Source organism: Peromyscus leucopus, chromosome 14, assembly GCF_004664715.2.
Source record: "Peromyscus leucopus breed LL Stock chromosome 14, UCI_PerLeu_2.1, whole genome shotgun sequence".
Taxonomy (NCBI): domain Eukaryota; kingdom Metazoa; phylum Chordata; class Mammalia; order Rodentia; family Cricetidae; genus Peromyscus; species Peromyscus leucopus.
In genome coordinates, this window is record NC_051075.1 from 7,231,076 (window position 1) to 7,249,826 (window position 18,751).

Here is an 18,751-nt window from a genome sequence, read left to right on the forward strand (position 1 = left end):
CTGATCTGGTTTTCTAACCTCTGTTTAAAGAATTCACCTGGTGAGAAGGAATCCTTTCAAGATAATCTGTTTGGATGAAATAAAACAAACTGATGAGGAAACTTCATTACAGATGAAAACCTCACTAAACCCATTATCTGGTGTCAAGGATGAATCTCAGTTGATAGGCTGGTTGCCTGGTACTCACCAAGCTCCAGATGGTTCCCAGCACTTCATTAGCCTTGAATGGTGGGAGATGCTTTTAATCCCAGTACTCTAGAGATGACCACAGATGGATCAGGAGTTCAAGGTCATCACTGGCTATACAAAGAGTCTTAGGCCTGTACATTCTCCCAGAGACACTGTCTCAAACCATCTCAGGATCTATGTCATGTAAGTAGTCCAAACAAAGAAATAAAATTCTATCCTTTGATCATGATTTATTCTGATTAGGATCTTTTGTTTGGGAAGAATTCGTATATTCTCTCACAAGGGAACTAGGGATTGAGAAACGGAAGCAGATGGCCAGAGGTGCTCATTCTCAAGCGGAGCGGTCACTTTTCGTTCACGGGCCCCTTCTGACCTTGCACCTGGAAAACCGGCTTTCTAACTTGGAGGATTTTCTCTTGTGTCTCATTCTCTAGCTCAAACTTATGTAAAGAACCTGATATTGTCTTTTCTAAGTCTTTTGGCTCCTCCCCATCTATGGTTTGTATTACAGTACGGACCAATGCTCAGGTCACCCAGAACTGCACTGGAATACTTTCTCCTTGTCTATGAGCTTTCACTGCTTTTTTGTTTTGTTTTGTTTTGTTCGTTTGTTTTTTCGAGACAGGATTTCTGTACGTAGTTTTGGTGCCTGTCCTGGATCTTGATCTGTAGACCAGGCTGGCCTCAAACTCACAGAGATTCGCCTGGCTCTGCCTCCAGAGTGCTGGGATTAAAGGCGTGCGACACCATCACCCAGCCAATGGTATTTTCTTTAATTTGATCCCATACTCTGGGATCTAGAGTGTCCTTTTCTGGAAATCAATGATTAGATTCTGTTATTAAATCTCAGCATTTTTTGTAGCTGGGCTTTAGACATTGCAAACACCACTTTTTTTAAAAAATTATTTTTTAGGAATTTTTTAAAATTCATTTTATATACCAACTACAGTTCCCCCTCTCATCCCTCCTCCTGCTCCCCCTACCAACCTTCCTCCTCCCTCAACTGAGTGTTGCAGGCTTCGCTAATATCATTCTTTTTTAAGAAATGATGTATCAACTCAGTATGTGGTGTCGGTTTTCCTACTTTCAGGCCTGTATTAGTCCCAGTGCACCTCTTTCTGCAGGAGCCCTCATGTTCTCTCATAGTTTTTTACTCAGGTCTCTGAATTGAGTGCCATTTGGGAACTTTCAGTTGACCTGTGCAGATCTTGTCTGCTGAACCTAGGATCTGAGGACCTGAAAATATGGGGCAGACTGCAATCTAATGCTGTAAACAGCCTTACTTCATTTTCAGTGTGCTTTTGTACATGAATGAAACAAAGGAAGGAATGATCCAAGGAAGATCGTTTGAGTTCATAAAAGCATGGTTAGAAAAGCATGATCATAAAAACATGTAAATAGACACCAATAAGCACATACTAAATATTAAACAGAACAGCCCTTTCCCAGAACTTCCTCAGGACAGACCAATTTAAACACAATTTTGTTGCTGGAGGGCTTCTCTCCAGGTTCCCCAAGCCCCTCAGTCCCACAATCCACATATAAAATAATCACTCAGATGCTTATATCACTTATAAACTGTATGGCCATGGCAGGCTTCTTGCTAACTGTTCTTTTATCTTAAATTAACCCATTTTTATAAATCTATACCTTGCCACGTGGCTGGTGGCTTACCAGAGTCTTCACATGCTGCTTGTCCTGGCGGTGGCTGCAGTGTCTCCCCCCTCAGCCTTCTGCTTCCCAGCATTCTCCTCTCTCCTTGTCCCACCTACTTCCTGCCTGGCAACCTACTTCCTGCCTGGTCACTGGCCATCAGTGTTTTATTTATATAGAATGATATCCACAGCATTTCCCCTTTTTTTCTTTTTTTAAAAAGGAAGGTTTTAACTTTAACATGGTAAAATTACATATAACAAAACAATTATCGAGCAAGAATTACAGTTACAATATTAAAGAAGATGTCCTATCTATCTTATATTTGTGAGTTTAAGCTTTTATATCTAACTTATCTTTTATCATAACTGAGAAAATTACAACTATCTAGACTTCAACCACATCAAAGACCTGAGAAGGAACATAATGGTACCTGAGAAATGGTAGATGGATGCAAGCAACTTTCGGGAATCTTGCAAGAGTAGACCAAGACAGCTGGCAGCCTGGGCAGTCACCTAATGTTTCTCAGCATTGTTGGTGCATTTAAATTGGCTACAGGCCTAGAGTATCTGACAGACCATTTTTAGAAGCAGGAATTCTGAAAGACCATCTTACCCTGTCTTGGCAGAATACAGTGGTCGCTTTCCTTGTGTCCCACTAGTCCAGAAAGGACAGCATTGCATTTGTACTGTCAGCCATCAAGGCAAGGGCAGTTCTTTGCCCAGTAGGCCATTTTGTGCCAAGAAGACAAACTTCCAAATGGAAATGTCTTAGAAGCCCAACATTCTCTCGGGATCAAATTGGTGCAGCCAGGAGCAATTGTGTCTCACGTCAACAGAATTCTAAGTTATTTAAATGCCATATTCTCTAGGTCTATGAAGTGTTTGAAGATTACTTATCTATCTGAAATATATCTATGTATACCTAGAAGACAACTAACATGGCTACAAATATGATTATCATAGATGACTAATTATTAATCTATTTTTAATTATCATTACAATTTTAAATGAGTTACATAAACATAATACCTCAAACAAGAATAGAAATATACATATATATATATATATACATATATATATACAGTATAACAAAATTAACTTCAAGTTTGTATCAATAAACTAAAATTTGTACCAATGTAAAACATTTTGGACATAAACTAAAATCTATACCAATGTTAAACATTTTAAACAAGTTGTTCTTTAAAAGTAGGTTCATTAATCTACCCTTTTATCTTATCATCTCTATATCCTATATATGTATATCATATCCCCTTTTCTTTTTTAGAAAGAGATCGCATTTATAATCAACCTGTTTTAAATAAAAATATTGGGCACCATTTGTTGCTGGAGGGCTTCTCTCCAGGTTCCCCAAGCCCCTCAGTCCCACAATCCACTTATAAAATAATCACTCAGACGCTTATATCACTTATAAACTGTATGGCCGTGGCAGGCTTCTTGCTAACTGTTCTTTTATCTTAAATTAACCCATTTTTATAAATCTATACCTTGCCACGTGGCTGGTGGCTTACCAGAGTCTTCACATGCTGCTTGTCCTGGCGGTGGCTGCAGTGTCTCCCCCCTCAGCCTTCCGCTTCCCAGCATTCTCCTCTCTCCTTGTCCCACCTACTTTCTGCCTGGCAACCTACTTCCTGCCTGGTCACTGGCCATCAGTGTTTTATTTATATAGAATGATATCCACAGCACAATTCCCTGATGTGTACCATAGATTATATGAAAGCATGAAAGCAAGGCAGAGGCCATACCCAGATTCAGGTGCACTGAGGACAGCATTCAGCATATTCTTTTACCAGACTGGGTTCTATAGCTCTGTTCTGACATCTAACGAGAATAAACATGCTTATAAATTGAACGCATATATTTGTTGCAGGAGGTATAAAATCACACCCAAGAACAATCCAGGGAACAAAATGCACCTGAGGCAAAAGGCCCTCTGCCTTTTCCCCTGGAGCCTCTCTCACAGATCCCAAGGCAATGTTCACCACGCCTCATTCTTTTGACCTTGTTCCAACACAGGTTTTCATGTATCCAGACTAGACTCAGATTTAGTGTGTAGCTGAGGATGGTCTTAAACATCTGCTCCTCTTGCCTTCATCTCTGAGTGCTAGGTTTGCATGTGTGCAGCATCCTGAAAAATAAATCCAGGCCTTCACTCATCCTAGGCAAGCATTGTACTGATTGAGCTGCATCCCAGCTCACATTGTTGATTTTTTTTATAACTAGAATTTAGAGATAAAACTTAAATTTCCACAAAGAAAGGATTAGAATAAACTGAGTATATTTGGACAATTAGTACTTTTATTTCACAATAGTGACAATCTGTGATCCACATATAGATGGATATGGATACATGTAAGAAACTGAATATACAATGTAAGTTATGGAAAAGTATGGCAGTGTGATATAAATTATGTAGTTTTAAAAATATACAAAAGTTGGGCTGGAGAGATGGCTCAGAGGTTAAGAGCATTGACTGCTCTTCCAGAGGTCCTGGGCTGCTCTTCCAGAGGTCCTGAGTTCAATTCCCAGCAACCACAGGTTGGCTTTCAAACATATATAATGAGATCTGATGTCCTCTACTGGTGTGCAGGCAAAAATGAAGACAAAACACTATTCATAATAAATAATTTTTTTAAAAAAAGAAATATACAAAAGTTACCATACTGTTTTCATATTATATGTGTTACATAAAAATTAAAGAATAAGGAAGTACAGAAGTAATAAACAGTAATGTCAACATCTGGAATTTAAAAATTGCATAAGCTTGTGAGTGTGAAATAAAACCTTTTGCTTACCTCATAGAAAAAGATCAATTATAACCGTATACTTTTAGTTTTGTATTTCAATGAAAATTGGATTTCAAAAGACAGTTTAGGATTTCTATGTTTTCTGTTCCACTCAGACAGCTTCTGAATTTTAATCTCGGGGTTTTCAACTCTTAGATAAGTGCCTCAAGGGGTTTGTAAGGAATAGGCCAAACTAGTTCATGGAATAGTCAAAACTATTCCATGTAAGGAATAGTCAAAACTAGTTCATGGGCGGGAGATACGACTCTGCTGGTAATGTAGTCAACAAAAGAATGAGCACGTGAGTTTAGATCTCCCACACCATGTAAACGTCAAAGGAAGGAGGTGCGTTTCTGCAGCCCAATGTTAGGAAGACCGTCCGTCAAATGGATTTCTGGAGCTGACTGTTAACCAGACTAGAAGAACCAGTGAGATCTAGGTTCAGTGAGATTCTCTTTGAAAACTAAGGTAAAAGGTGATTCAGAAAGACAGGAAACATCAGCTCTTGCCCTGCCCATGCATATGCATACTACTGCACCTACCCACACATGTCCAGATTTACAAACAGGAATATCCATACACAGCATATACAAACACAAATAAAGTAAGTTTATTTTTTAAATGTCCTATAAGAGTATTTTGGATGCTATCAGAGCATTTTCTACCCAATTAAGTCTGATTTTATATCTGATTCAATGTGGTAGACGTGGTCATAGAATTAGGAAGATGCCAATCATTCTGTAGTCATTTGCCATGTGCAAAAGGATATTGGCACTGTTACCATGTGTCAGTTTGCATGGCTTCCTACATGAAAACCAGGTATAAATTATTTATCCTTTTTCCCTTGAGATAACGTGTGTAAAGGTACCTGTGCAACACTCTTCACCAGCAAAAAGTGAGTTACAACTAAATCCTTTCAAGTCCACATAGATCTTGATATTTAGGATCTAAAATGAGAGCAGAAAGGACATATCTGTGTTTTCTGAAAATATATTCCTGAAATATATTACTTAGTATGTAAAGCAGCGTCTGAGACACGGGAGCTTGGTCACTTACAGCTGGAAGACTGACTGCTGAACCAGCTGCTGACAGATTTCACACCTGTGTTTGTGTTCTTCTCTGTGTGTATGTATGGTTATTTGTATTGGGGTCAGCTGTGTCTCTTGGTTATGGAAATACAAACTTTTATAACAGCATTTTCAGTTCCTCATCCCTTTCTAGTAAACAGTGTGTGTGTGTGTGTGTGTGTTTATATGCCAATGTTTTACGATAAAGACTATGTTCCTGCCGGGCGGTGGTGGCGCACGCCTTTAATCCCAGCACTCGGGAGGCAGAGGCAGGCAGATCTCTGTGAGTTCGAGGCCAGCCTGGTCTCCAAAGCGAGTTCCAGGAAAGGCGCAAAGCTACACAGAGAAACCCTTTCTCGAAAAACCAAAAAAAAAAAAAAAAAAGACTATGTTCCTTAGTGTAAATGGTCTACATTTTTCTCCCCTACACCACATTAAAGAAACTATAGGTTTGTTGGAAGTAAATCATACAAGGTGGCTAAGGTCTTACTTGGATTTCTAAGTGTTGCAATATTTTGGTCATTGGCAGGTGTTCTATTAAAGAGCTGCTGCTCACCAATGTTCTTTAGATAGACCTGGCTGACAATAGTATGGGTGTTTCTAACACTTTAGGTTTTTGTTCCAAGGAGTAATTGACTTTCAGTGTTATTTTAAAGAAACTAGTGTGAGAACCTTTGTGATATGATACAGCTTGTTCCATCTTGCCCATATCCTAGTTCAGAACTTGATTCTTTTTAAATCTCTCTTACTTGTAAGAATGGATAATTAAAAAACATCTTTCTATAGGTCATTAACATGAAATTGACCAATCTTGTTAGCCAGAAAACTACGATGAACTCCTCTAGTTTACAAGGGAACGCATAACTAGTGAAAACACCACTTGCTTTAGTTCAGCTGTTGTTCTACAAAAACGTTTCCTGGGGTGACAAAATACACACGGCTACTCACTCCAGGCAGACATCCCCGGACAGGCAAAGAGTGGACACCACCAAAGTGGTGAAGCAGGAAGTTTCATTGGGGTTCATTCAGGAATGTGGGTGAGGGGTTAATTACAGGAGCGGAAATAACCCAGAGGCAGCTGCCTCACCAAAGCCCACCCCAGCATGAGTGACAGCTCACAGAAGCTGGGAAGCTGAAGCCCACTGCACAGCCCGCAGACAGCTCAGCAGGGTGAAGATGGTCCTTTTCAAGAGACTCAGTTGTTCTAAATCTCTTCCAGGAAGTTCCGCTGGTCTCTGTTTGGTCTCAGAGTCTTTGCAGATGGGCTTGTCTGAGTCTTTGTTGCTTATTCTGGGAAGGAGGAGTGCAGTGGGATCTAAACCAGTTTCACAGACTTCCTGAAGCTTTTTGTGTCCTCTTCTGACTTAAGGAGCTTCCTTGAATGTTGAAATATTTCACTCTGAGAGGAAACTGGTACAAATTATCAGCCATATATTCGTTTTTAATGGTGAAAAATGTGTATTTAGAATTGGACTTAGTTTGGCTCCTAGTTTTATTGGTAATATGCAAGGCACCACAGCCAGGAGCCAGCAGAAGATATGCCTTCTCTGTGTCAGGCCCTACCAGGGCATTGACTTTGGCCCCATTAATGTGGTAGAGTTTCTTCACAGCCTATTGACTAGGTTCTGATTTCATCCATCTCTTCTAATGGACGTGGAGTTTATGGCAGGCACTGAGGCGTTAGAGCCTCGCTTTTTTTTTTTTTGGGGGGGGGTACGATAGGGAGTTCTTCAAGGGTGTTTCTTTGTGTAGCCTTGGCTGTTCTTGACTAATTCTGTAGACCAGGCTGCCCTCCAACTCAGAGTACTGCCTGTCTTTGCCTCCTGAGTGCTGGGATTAAAATTAAAGGCCTGCAGCACCAGAGCCAGGTTGAAAGCCTTACTCTTTATGGCCCTCCCACCCAAGATGAGAATCAGTTGTAAAGCATTGCACATTAAAGTAATAGAATCAGGCCAAATTCACCTCCAAAGCTACCTTACTAAAATGTCCTGCACTTAACCTGCTTAGAGTTTATGGTCAAATAACTGCAGCTTAGATGCTATTCTGTTGGTAACCAAGAACCAGTAGAGGAAGTTCGATATAGGAATCACATACACTCACTCACTCATAGAGGTAAATTGGGACTGGTGGACTGGTACAATGGGAAAGATGCTTGGTGTCAATCCTGATGACCTCAGCTGCATCCTCAGGACCTGCCTGGTGAAAACAGAAATGACTCCCACAGATCGTTGTCTGATGTCCATACCAGTGCTGCAGTACAAGTGCACCATCACACACACGCACTCACACTCACACACACACACACACACACACACACACACACACACACACACGTTGGAAAGGTAAATGGAAGACAGTGTGGGTAATGGAGTAAAGAGAGCTATTACTAATGCTGGAGAGGAATGTGCTAAGAATGTGGTGGAATGTCAAGGCAGAGGAGCAGGGACAGATTTTTTTTTTAATAGATTTTGTAATGTAATATGAAATTTATCTCAGTTATCATTTAATATTTTTTTTAGACAATAATGATTATAATCCAAAAGACTCTCAAGCTAGTTTCTAAAAAAGTGTCAGTTTATGACTAAGAACAGTATATCATTGTTGGGTAACAAAAATCTGATATTGAAATAAGCAGTAGAAGGAAGTATTTATTTTCACTACTTGTAGCACTGGAGAAAACAACATTGTATGTGTTGCTCAGTTGTACGTGTGTGTGTGTGTGTGTGTGTGTGTGTGTGTGTGTGTGTGTGTGTGTGTGTATGTGTGCGGGTAAATTAGGATGTTGGTGGCATGTTCAAGTCAGTGGTGTTTTAGAAAAATAATAAAGCTTCCTGCAGCCCCAATCCATGGATTTTGTATTGCTCTCACCCCTATGTGTATGTTGTATTGACTGCATCTCTGTTTATACTGTGGATTTACTACAAATGCTCCTTGCCTCTCAGAACATGCAGCAAATATCCCCAGTGTTCTTCAGTGCTGGCTTTCCTCGGGCAGTGAGCACTGTATGTCCTTTAGTTCAATAACAGCCTTAAAGTATATCATTTTCAAGGAATTAAAGATTTGAAAGATATTATTTCCTCCCCAGTAGTCATCAATTTCCAGAAAATTCTTGAGACTTAATTTATTCTTTATTAATTAATAGAACCAAAACATATAACCAAATTTGTATAATCAAATTATATAAATGCACATGCATTCAACATAAAATCTGAATAAATATTCCATTCTAGATTGATCTGTAAATGGGCTTAATAGTTGGAGACCTCTTTTTTGTGTGTCTGCTTTCATTAGCTGATCATAGAATGGCACACAGATAAACCTATCAGTGATTGTGTTCTAAGAAACACCTCTTTCCTGTGTCAAACCTCGGGTGGGAGGGACGGAGAAACCATGAGCTGCAGTCAGTCCCGCTTGCCTGTGCTCCACCTGAGGGCGGGGGGAGAGCTGTCCTTCATCCGGGTTGATGTCCTTCTCTACATTTATGCTTATACTTACATTTGTAAAGCTTTATTTTCAAAAGCCAATGAAATAAACTTGTGTTTCTAGGTTTAGAATTTTGTTTTTTCCTAAACAGTGTGTTATGCCAAAATCCTATTTTCTATTCTGTTTCTCATGTCTTTTTAGGGATCCACAGCTGTGAAGTACAAGCCTGGAAAAAAAAAAAAAAAACAGGTTCAATGTTTCCATTCTACTCCATATTTGAGTGTTTGTACTCAGCTCCAAGTAGTCTCTTCAAGGAGCTGGGATGTGCTTTCTTAGGGTTGGCTGGCTAGCTCCTAAGGAGACAGGAAGGCTGAGGGACATTTGCATATTTGGGCAAGGAAGTTGTTTCCCTCACTTCTCTGCTGGCTGTTGTCTAAGGAGGCCACAGAGTCAAATGTCACCATCCTTTGAATAGGTGTAACAGGAATCCAGAAGAGATACAGACTAGCATTGTGCCCACTCTGTCGGAGGTCACTTGCTTGGGTCCTTGGATTTTAAAAGAAATGAGGATACAGAAACTAATAAAAACTGGATTTGTTTATAGTCTGGCTATAACTTGGGAGAAAAATATTCTTAGTTTCTGTCTTTCCTTTAGTGGTATTATAATTCTGCTGAAAAACAAAATGCAATCATAGCCAGGAAATATGCATATGCCAATTTATCTGTGAAATAAGCTGTCAGAACATGAGGAGTGTCTTCCTGAGACCCACATTCCCACTTTGGTAACAGAGCTTCAGTTTTCCATTCCTGGCCTGGAAGTTTTGGAGAAACTTCCCTTTAGAAGGGCCTGTTGTTTCAGGGGACCTATTTCAGTTCTAGGAACATAGAATCTGCCAGACCACTTTACACTTAGGATTTCGTGTTGAGAAATATTCTATGATTATACGGGTTTCTCATTTTCACCCAACCTGCCCAAATCTATTCTGAAATGTGCTCTTAAAGTTGTAAGTTATATGAAAGAGGATTTAAGCTTCATTTAAGCTTTAAAGAAGCATTTTTAAACAGACTAAAACACAATAACAATCCAAATTCAAAACTCTCACTTCAGAACTGTATACAATGCAAAGTTTATGTTTCCCTTTAGCATATCTGCAGATTTCCCTTGATGTTTTTCTTTTAGACTGTTTTTTTTTAATGTGTCAGTAGACTCCCAAAATAACTCAATTATGGATATTCTATTAATCCACCCACATAATCTTAGAAAAGGCTTGCAGATTTTCAGTCATTTACCCCCAGGATACATGCTGTAAATATGTCCAGACTCGGTAGTACATCCTGTACCTGACATACACATATATAAAAGCAATAAAGTAATTGCCTTCATTGAGAACCTATTTGTCATATATTGGGCATGTACAATACCATTAAGTGCTAACACTTCTTCGAGGTGGGTGTCTGTCACTCATTTTTCCTGAGACTAAAGTAGGCTAAGTGATTTACTTTTTGCATGTGGGGATCATGGCTCAGAATTTGAATGGCAACCTAGGTCCAACCGATTAAAATAGAAATAATGAGATTATTTGTCATGTAGAAATTTTGATCTGAAAATTTATCATTTAAAAGTCGTAGGACTGTTATAGTTTGAAATTAAACAAATTGTGATATCCAGTTGGCTTTTAATTTGCCTGGCATCTTCACTGAATGCCTTCATTGACACTGCTTCCTCATATTTTTGTATATTTATTTTCATATTTTCCTGTACTTCCCCCCCATCATTACTTTATAACTCAATACTCTGCTGATTATTTGGACACATTACTGAGAAAACAGGAGTAGTCACCTAGCAAATTTTGATTTCCTAGAGACAAAAGTCTGTAGAATGTGCCTGTACCCATCCTTAAGAATATTTTCAGCTCTTACATGCTTTCTAGAACTAATCCCCTGGCTTTTTAAAGACTTTGACAGACTAGTTACTTCAGCTCTCTCTTAAAATTCAAGAATAATAACTAATAAAGTTAAAATAATTATAAAAATTCTATTTTGGTCATTTCTACCAAGGTAATTAAATGAATAAATAAATGAATAAAAGTCTTAGCTGAATTTCCATTCTTCTGTCCTTGCACTTCTCTCTTAAGTAAGAGTTGATGACATTTGCAGTCCTCAGTTTAAACTCTGCTCCATTAAGGCAGCCTTTGCAGTCTGGCTCGCCTAGCTTCAAACAAATTATTGTGCTAAGATCACCACCATCGACAAATATATTATAGGTCAATTGGACGCTTCAAACAACATTTTATTTAATTGCGCAGCAGCTTTGGAAAAAAGTGACTTCTGCCTTCTCTTTGGAAGGTGCTTTCTTCCTTTTTGGTTCTCTCTCTCTCTCTTTTTTTTTTTTTGGTTTTTCGACACAGGGTTTTTCTGTGTAGCTTTGCGCCTTTCCTGGAACTCGCTTTGGAGACCAGGCTGGCCTTGAACTCACAGAGATCCACCTGGCTCTGCCTCCCGAGTGCTGGGATTAAAGGCGTGCACCACCACCGCCCGGCTTTTGGTTCTCTTTTTTGATACCATACTCTTCTAGTTGTTTGTTAGCGGTGTGGTGGGGTGTGTGTGGGAGGTCTCAGTTGTTAGTGGTGTGGTGGGGTGTGCTGTGGGAGGAGTTATCAGTTGTTAGAGCTGTGGTGGGGTGTGTGTGGGAGGCCTTTTAAGGACCTTGTTTATACCTGTGATAACTCACTCATTACAAGTTTACCCGGATGCTTTTCTTTGATACTAAACTCTCTTTGCACCAGGGGAGTTAAATAATTCTTATTTGCCACCTTAGTAACCTTGTTTTTCTTTTCTCATCTTGCTCTGTGCTTCTCGAGCCTGCTTTATATAAAGACTACACCAAAGATTGGTCATTGACCTCTGGATTATGGTTTGATTTGACCAATGTGATGTAATGAAGGAGACTGGTGACATGGCAAGACTAGTGGAGAATTCACCCCCCTGCTTCCAGCGTGGCCAGCTCACTGAGAGGGTCATGTGTTCTTTCTCCAAACCATGGCTTTTATCTCAGTCCATTGTATGCAGCTGTAATAGGGTCTTTGAAGATGAATAATTTAAAATAAACAGGAATTCATTTCTTACAATTCTACAGGATAAGAAATTCAGTATAGGGTTGCTGAGATAGCTCATAGGGTAAAGACACTGGTCACCAAGTCTGACAACGGCAGTTTCATTTCTAAGACACGTGTGGTAGAAGGATGGATCTGATTAGTGTCTGTTGCCTTCTAACATATGCCACGCCACACATGTGTATACCGCTCATGTGTATACAACACACATGTGGGATAAATAAACAAAATATCTGAAAACAGAAACTTGTAACGTAACTGTCATGGATCTTCATGTTTGGGTAGATGACAAAGAGGGCAAAGAAGGCCATATCTCCCCTTCCACAAGGGTACTAATCCGCATAGGGCGGAAGAACTCTCGTAATCTAATACCCCACCCCAAATCAGAAGAACTCTCGTAGTCTAATACTCCACCCCAAGTCCTACCTCTTTACACTGCTGTGATGGCAATAGTATTTTTTCCGCAAGCTTAGAAGGGACAAGCCTTTAGGCCATCTGTCCAGAGCTCTCCTAGATTTGTTATTCCTTCCAGTACAGAGTCAGTAAGCTTTCAAGCATTGTTAGTGCAGGCCCCTACACAATGCTCTATTAGCCTACCTAAACCTAGCCAATACTTCTTAAATAATCCCGTCATTAAACTCTAACTCAATTTAAGGATGCCATCTGCTTTGTACTGGGATCTTTTTCCAGAAAATACTGAGATGGAATTAGGAATGTAAAGCCCAGAGGAAAGCATGCCTATAAAAGATAATAGAGGAGAAAAGCAAGCCAGGAACAGACAACTTTCTAATTATCATCACATGTGACACCTGTAACTTGAGTGTTTGAGGAAGCTTCCAGTCCAGGTCCAGCTTCATTTCTCTGTGGCCTATGGTCAAACTGTGTCCTGTCCTTAGCAACAGTATCTTAAAATTAATTTCTGGTGGTCAACCAAAAACAATGGCAATGTCCTATATTTTGGGGGGCCTCTGGGACCTCCCCAACCAACCACTCACAGGAAGGTATCTCACATCTGGCATAGAGATGTATGTTTAAGAACGTAGGGCTTCTGGGTGGAGCAATATTTTCCCCAACCCCACACACCCAATAGAAAGAATACTTCTGCTCTAACTTTTTTAAATTTTATTTTAATGAACTTGCACAAGATTTACATATACATTTTTCTACACCCTCCCCATTGCTCTACACTGCTTTCCCATTCTCTGTGGATGTGAACCCTGTGTTACAAGAATAACCAGCCTGGCACACCATATCCACAGGTATAATAGTGGTATGAATTAGGTAACCACCCCCTTATGATTGGATTTGAGGTGTGATACATGGGAGAGAACTTATTTCTAGTACTGTACTTCTGACCAAGGACCCAAGGGTACGTTCGAGATTCTAGGTTTTAGGGGAGAACCTACAACTGATGTTTTACTGACTAGACAAAGAATTCAACTGACTGTAAATACTGAGGTGACTAAGGAAAGTGTCATTTCTTCAATAGTGTGGGCACTGAGAAGTTATCAGTGTTCTAATCAATAACTCCATTTATGATTATACACCTATTTCAACTCTATGGGTCACACTGAAAAGAAATGTGTGTTTATGAGTTGGGTCTACTGGAAAAAAAACAAGGTCTAAATGGTAGAGAAGAGGAATAAGACAAGGTAAATCAGGGTCAAATAGGACTAAAATCCATTATCTACATGTATAAAACTTAAAAAAAAAAAAAAAAACCAGTAAAAACAAATGTGAGAGAGCTTAATGGAGAGGGGAGCTTTGGGATCTCTGTGGACCAGTCAGGAATTCTCACTGGCCATCAGTGGCATCTGTTTTCACCTTTTCTCACTGGCCTGTATCTGAACAATCCAAGTTGGCTTCCACAGAGAGTAGGAGTCAAGGCTCAGCGGGTTGCAGCCTTTGCAGGTGAACGGCGAGCAGGTGAAGGCAGAGCTTTGCTTACAGCGTCCTTGTTGACACATACGGCACACATTTTCATCTCCAGACACTGTGAATGCTGGTCAACATAGAAAATCCTACCTCATCAATCAGTAATTAGGAATCTGATATTCATCGCAAATTTCATAATGATTACAATCAAATTTAAAATGTTCTGCTCCTATTAACCTGATGTTATTCAAGTACTTAGGAATTCTTCAGCTTCTCTTTGTGTCTCTTAAATAATAAGTAATCTATCCACTATGAAATATTGTTTCAAAATTTCACATTATTTTAAGATTTCTTTTCACATTTAATTGAGTGTTGTCTCTGAATACGGTCATCTGTCTGTGTGTGCTGGTGTCTGTGAAATTCAGGCATTGGGCATCAGATCCCCTGGAGCTGGACTCACTGGTATTTGTCAGCTGCCTAATGTGGGTGCTGCTGTGACCCAAATGTGGGTCCTCTGTAAGAGTGGTGCATGATCTCAACTGAAGAGCCATTTCTCCAATCCCTCAAAAATGCATCTCAGCTTCAATGTATTTCCTGCATCTGAACTGCCACTTCCTATAGAGCTGTGAGCTGTCCCATATTGGACTGGTCTGCTAATTGATCTTCCCACTGTTAATACTGTGCTCTCATTTATCCACCGAGGAGATGAACTTCTTAATCCCCCTCACAGGGTTTTATAATTTACTTATAACACATCATATTATCTTTAATAATATCTTCAATATCAAGTTTTAACCATTTTCCAAGTCTAATTCCTATGGCCTGGTATTTCTTGCTCACCAGAGTCTAATACTATTGCTTCTTTAGAAATACCCTACAATTCTAAAATAGGGTTATTATTACCACGGTGAAACACTATAACCAAAAGCAACTTGAGGAGGAAAGGGTTAAGTTTTACAATTCTGCATCACTGTTCACCAATGAAGGAAGACAGGGCAGGAACCTGGAGGCTGGAGCTGATGAAGAGGCCACAGAGGGGTGCTGCTTACTGGCTTGCTCCTCATGACATGCTTTGTCTGCTTTCCTATAGAAGAAAGATCCATCAGCCCAGGGATAGCACCACCCACAATGGGCTGGGCCCTCCCCCATTAATGACTATTTAAGAGAATGCCCTACAACACTGTCTACAACCTTGCCTTAAAGAAGCGTTTTCTCAACTGAGGCATCTTCATCTCCACTGACTCTAGCGTGTGTCAAGTTGTGTGAATAATTTTAAACCTTTATCACTTAGTTTATAGAATCCTTCTTTTGTTGCTTTTGGAATATTGCAAACTAAATCAAGCCATATTTTTTCTTCCATATAAAATATTATTGCCTCTTTTTTTTTTAAATGTAACAGCATAGTTTCTAATCATTTACTATGGCAGTTGGTTTACTTAATTTAGGTCATTCACCTAAAGAAATCTGGGAGCCCAAGTGTCATATCTAATTAGCATATTACTGAATTCTCATTGTTTAGCACAGTGCCTACCTGCTGTCAAGTCTCAAATTTAGACTTCTCAGAGTTAAATGAGTAAGGATTTATAAATTAAAGCATTGATAGTCTGTTTGGCTTGACGCTGCTTTCATTGGACAAACTATGGGAATTAGAAGCTCTTGTATTTTTACTCATTTTTATTTATTTATTTTTTTCATTTTGTTTCCCCTCAGACAAGGAGTTTCTGGTTCTTGAGATCCTGGCAGTAGTTTCCATCCTTGTAACACTGTAAATTTGTATGTGCATGTTCTTTTTCAATTCCCCAGGATGTCTTAAGATTCACTGAATCTTATTTAGTGATTAAAGTCATGACATGCTGACTTCATATAATTATTAAAAACCCACACTGGCCGACAAACTGCAGAATCTTTTATCAAGATATTACTTGGCAATTTTTTTTCTCATGAGGACATTGAGTCCCTCCTGCAATATGGAGATTTTTTTTTTCAGCCTAGGTACAATGGGCCAAATAGCTTTCTTCAGCTCCTCCAATGTAATTATTTCCTGCCACTAACTAAGCAAAGTGGCACATCTGTTGACTAGATGAGAAAGCCAGAATTAGACTGCTTTCCAAAAGCCAGCACAGTGGTTCCCTCCTGGCACTCATTTTGTGTGCCTAAAGAAAGCCGTCTGCAGGGGAACGGAAATCTGCGAACACACCATGGGGATTCCCAATTGAATATTGTCACGTTCTTTCTAACCATTTGTGAAGAGGCAGAGACTGTGAGAAAGTGCTGCTGTGATTTTCAACACCTTCTGTGGCATGAAGCGTAGCTGTGTCTCTGGAGCTGATATTATACAAGCTACATTTATCTTTTCATGGGCTCCATGTATTGGTTCATCTAGTTAGGAGTTTTAAAGGAACATCATTTTTCTGCCTGCACACCACTAATTAAAACTAAGAAACTGAAGTTTAAAGCGACCTGTGACCTGAGTTGCTTGTACTGTGTGCTCAGCATGGTCACACTTGTCGTTCTGTCTGAAATTGCACATTCACAGACAGCATCACCTCTGCATTTGTTCAAATACAATGTTTTACCACCTAATATTTAACTTACACTATTTAATATTGGTCTCCTCATGATAGAATTAAGGGCAATGTGAGTTGTCTTGGGACTTGTAAGTTACTAGACATAATAATTGATTAGTTATCATTTTGGCAATTTGTCAGACTGGCAAATTTTCAGTTCGTGAATATCTAAGTACAACAGGGGAATTTGGAAATTGCCTGTGATAAGAAAAGGAGTTTAAAGTCCAGTTAGAAGCAATTTCCCAGGGAATTATAGGAGGATATGATACAGTTTCGTTTTGTTTTTTTCTAAAATGGAAGATTGCTGAGGTTTTCAAGATTCTGGGTTAGTCCTTCATTGTTGTTGCAGTGTTTTATAATTCTTCAAAGAAAAAAATAGGCCTCTTGCTAGTTTCTCTAAGAAAGCTTTATTCATAGAACAGGAATGGCTTGAATTGGTTCTGCTGTTTGTTATTTTTATATCCCAGACTAATGCATTGAGCTTTCCCAAGCTCACAGCTTCCATCTTAGCATTTGCCTCCACAGTACCAGAAACTCTTTAACACACACCAAACATGCCACCAGGAAGGAAGAACAGATAAAAAGGCTTAATGGGACACTTACCACATTTTATTCCAACAGAACATTCCTGCATGCCTTAATGTACATCTTCTTATTGCAATTCCAATTCTTCCAATTTATTCCAATTCTTCATTCCAGGAACCTGGTAACAGAGTCTAAATGTATATATACACACTGGAGTTCTGTTATCAAGATGTTGAGTATAGAGACTGAAAGGACTAGAGATTAAGTATGGAGACTGTTACACTCCCATGATGCCAATCACTGCATGCCAATTTCCTCACTTGATGAAAGTCTATCAGTGCCTGTCTCAGGGAGCTTGAATGAGAAGACTGCATGCTGTAACACACACTATGTGAACTGTACAGTCTCCTTGATAGCTGATGTATTTTAAGCATCAGCATTATTTTCTTTTTCTCCATGTTTGGCTCTTTGCTGTGTCTCCATTGACTACAATGTTGGATAACAGAGATTCAACAAACTGTTTTAGAATAAATTATGAATTATCATCATCACAAGAGATTGGGGGTTATAAAGATCAGAAACTGATCTGCCCATTTTATCTGTGATTTTTTAAAAAAATTGGTTGATGTATATTAATTGTACATATGTGTGATAGTCTTGGTATGTCTTTACTTTTAATTCTTTAATAAAGGGTCATCACTAATTTGTGAAAGCGACAAGAAATCTGGCTAGTGAGTCAGGCTCAAACAGGAACATGTATCCAACTATTTTTGTAATGATTTAGTTATAACCATTTTTACCCTGTCCTTCACCCACTGCACTCAACATTTAAATCCCTGGGAAGGAGCATGTAATGAGGCAAATGTGACTGAATCATCCGTCTCCCCCTGGATAAGGATGACAGAGTGCATCATTTTACCCAACTGCATGGGGCTGGAGAGCAGCAAAGAGTCAGGGTGAAACTAGTGTTGATGATGAAATCAACAGACAGAAACAGATGGAGACACAGGTATATACATTACGTGTGTCCTGACTGATTTAAAAGAGCTTGGCCATTTGTTAACACATCTGGATTTTTCTCACCAATTAACAAGCTACTGTCTTGCAAAAAAAAGGTACCAAAAATAAAACAATAAATTTTTGTTTGGTGTATTTTGTTTGTTTGTTTGCTTCTCAGTCATGCTATAGGTATTGTGGCTTTTACTATTTGTACCTGTTTTCATAAATCTTCTAATATGTAATTTTAGAGATAAAGTAATTCTTCTCAGGCTTCAGTTTCTACAAAGATTCCAATGCCAGACTGGTTGAGTACTGAGCAATTGATTACAGTCTCTGATAAAACACTGAAACCAGATGGAGTTCACTTTTTGTCTTTATGAATTTGCCAGTGAATTTAAGCCTGTGACAACTTGGGGATTTATTTTAAAATGTGAGTCACACTAGAGTCATTCACTCTCATTAAGGAAGTCTTTCAGACATTTGGAATTACTTTGATTTGGCACATTTATTGAAAATTTTAAAGAGTATAAAACT

General features: G+C 39.1%; 1 protein-coding gene across 5 annotated transcripts in view; it reads left to right on the top strand.

Annotated features, from left to right (window-relative positions):
- The window catches only part of Dgkb (diacylglycerol kinase beta), a 717,548-nt gene that overhangs the window by 65,811 nt on the left and 632,986 nt on the right, over positions 1 to 18,751 (top strand). The gene's annotated exons all lie outside the window — the stretch shown is intronic.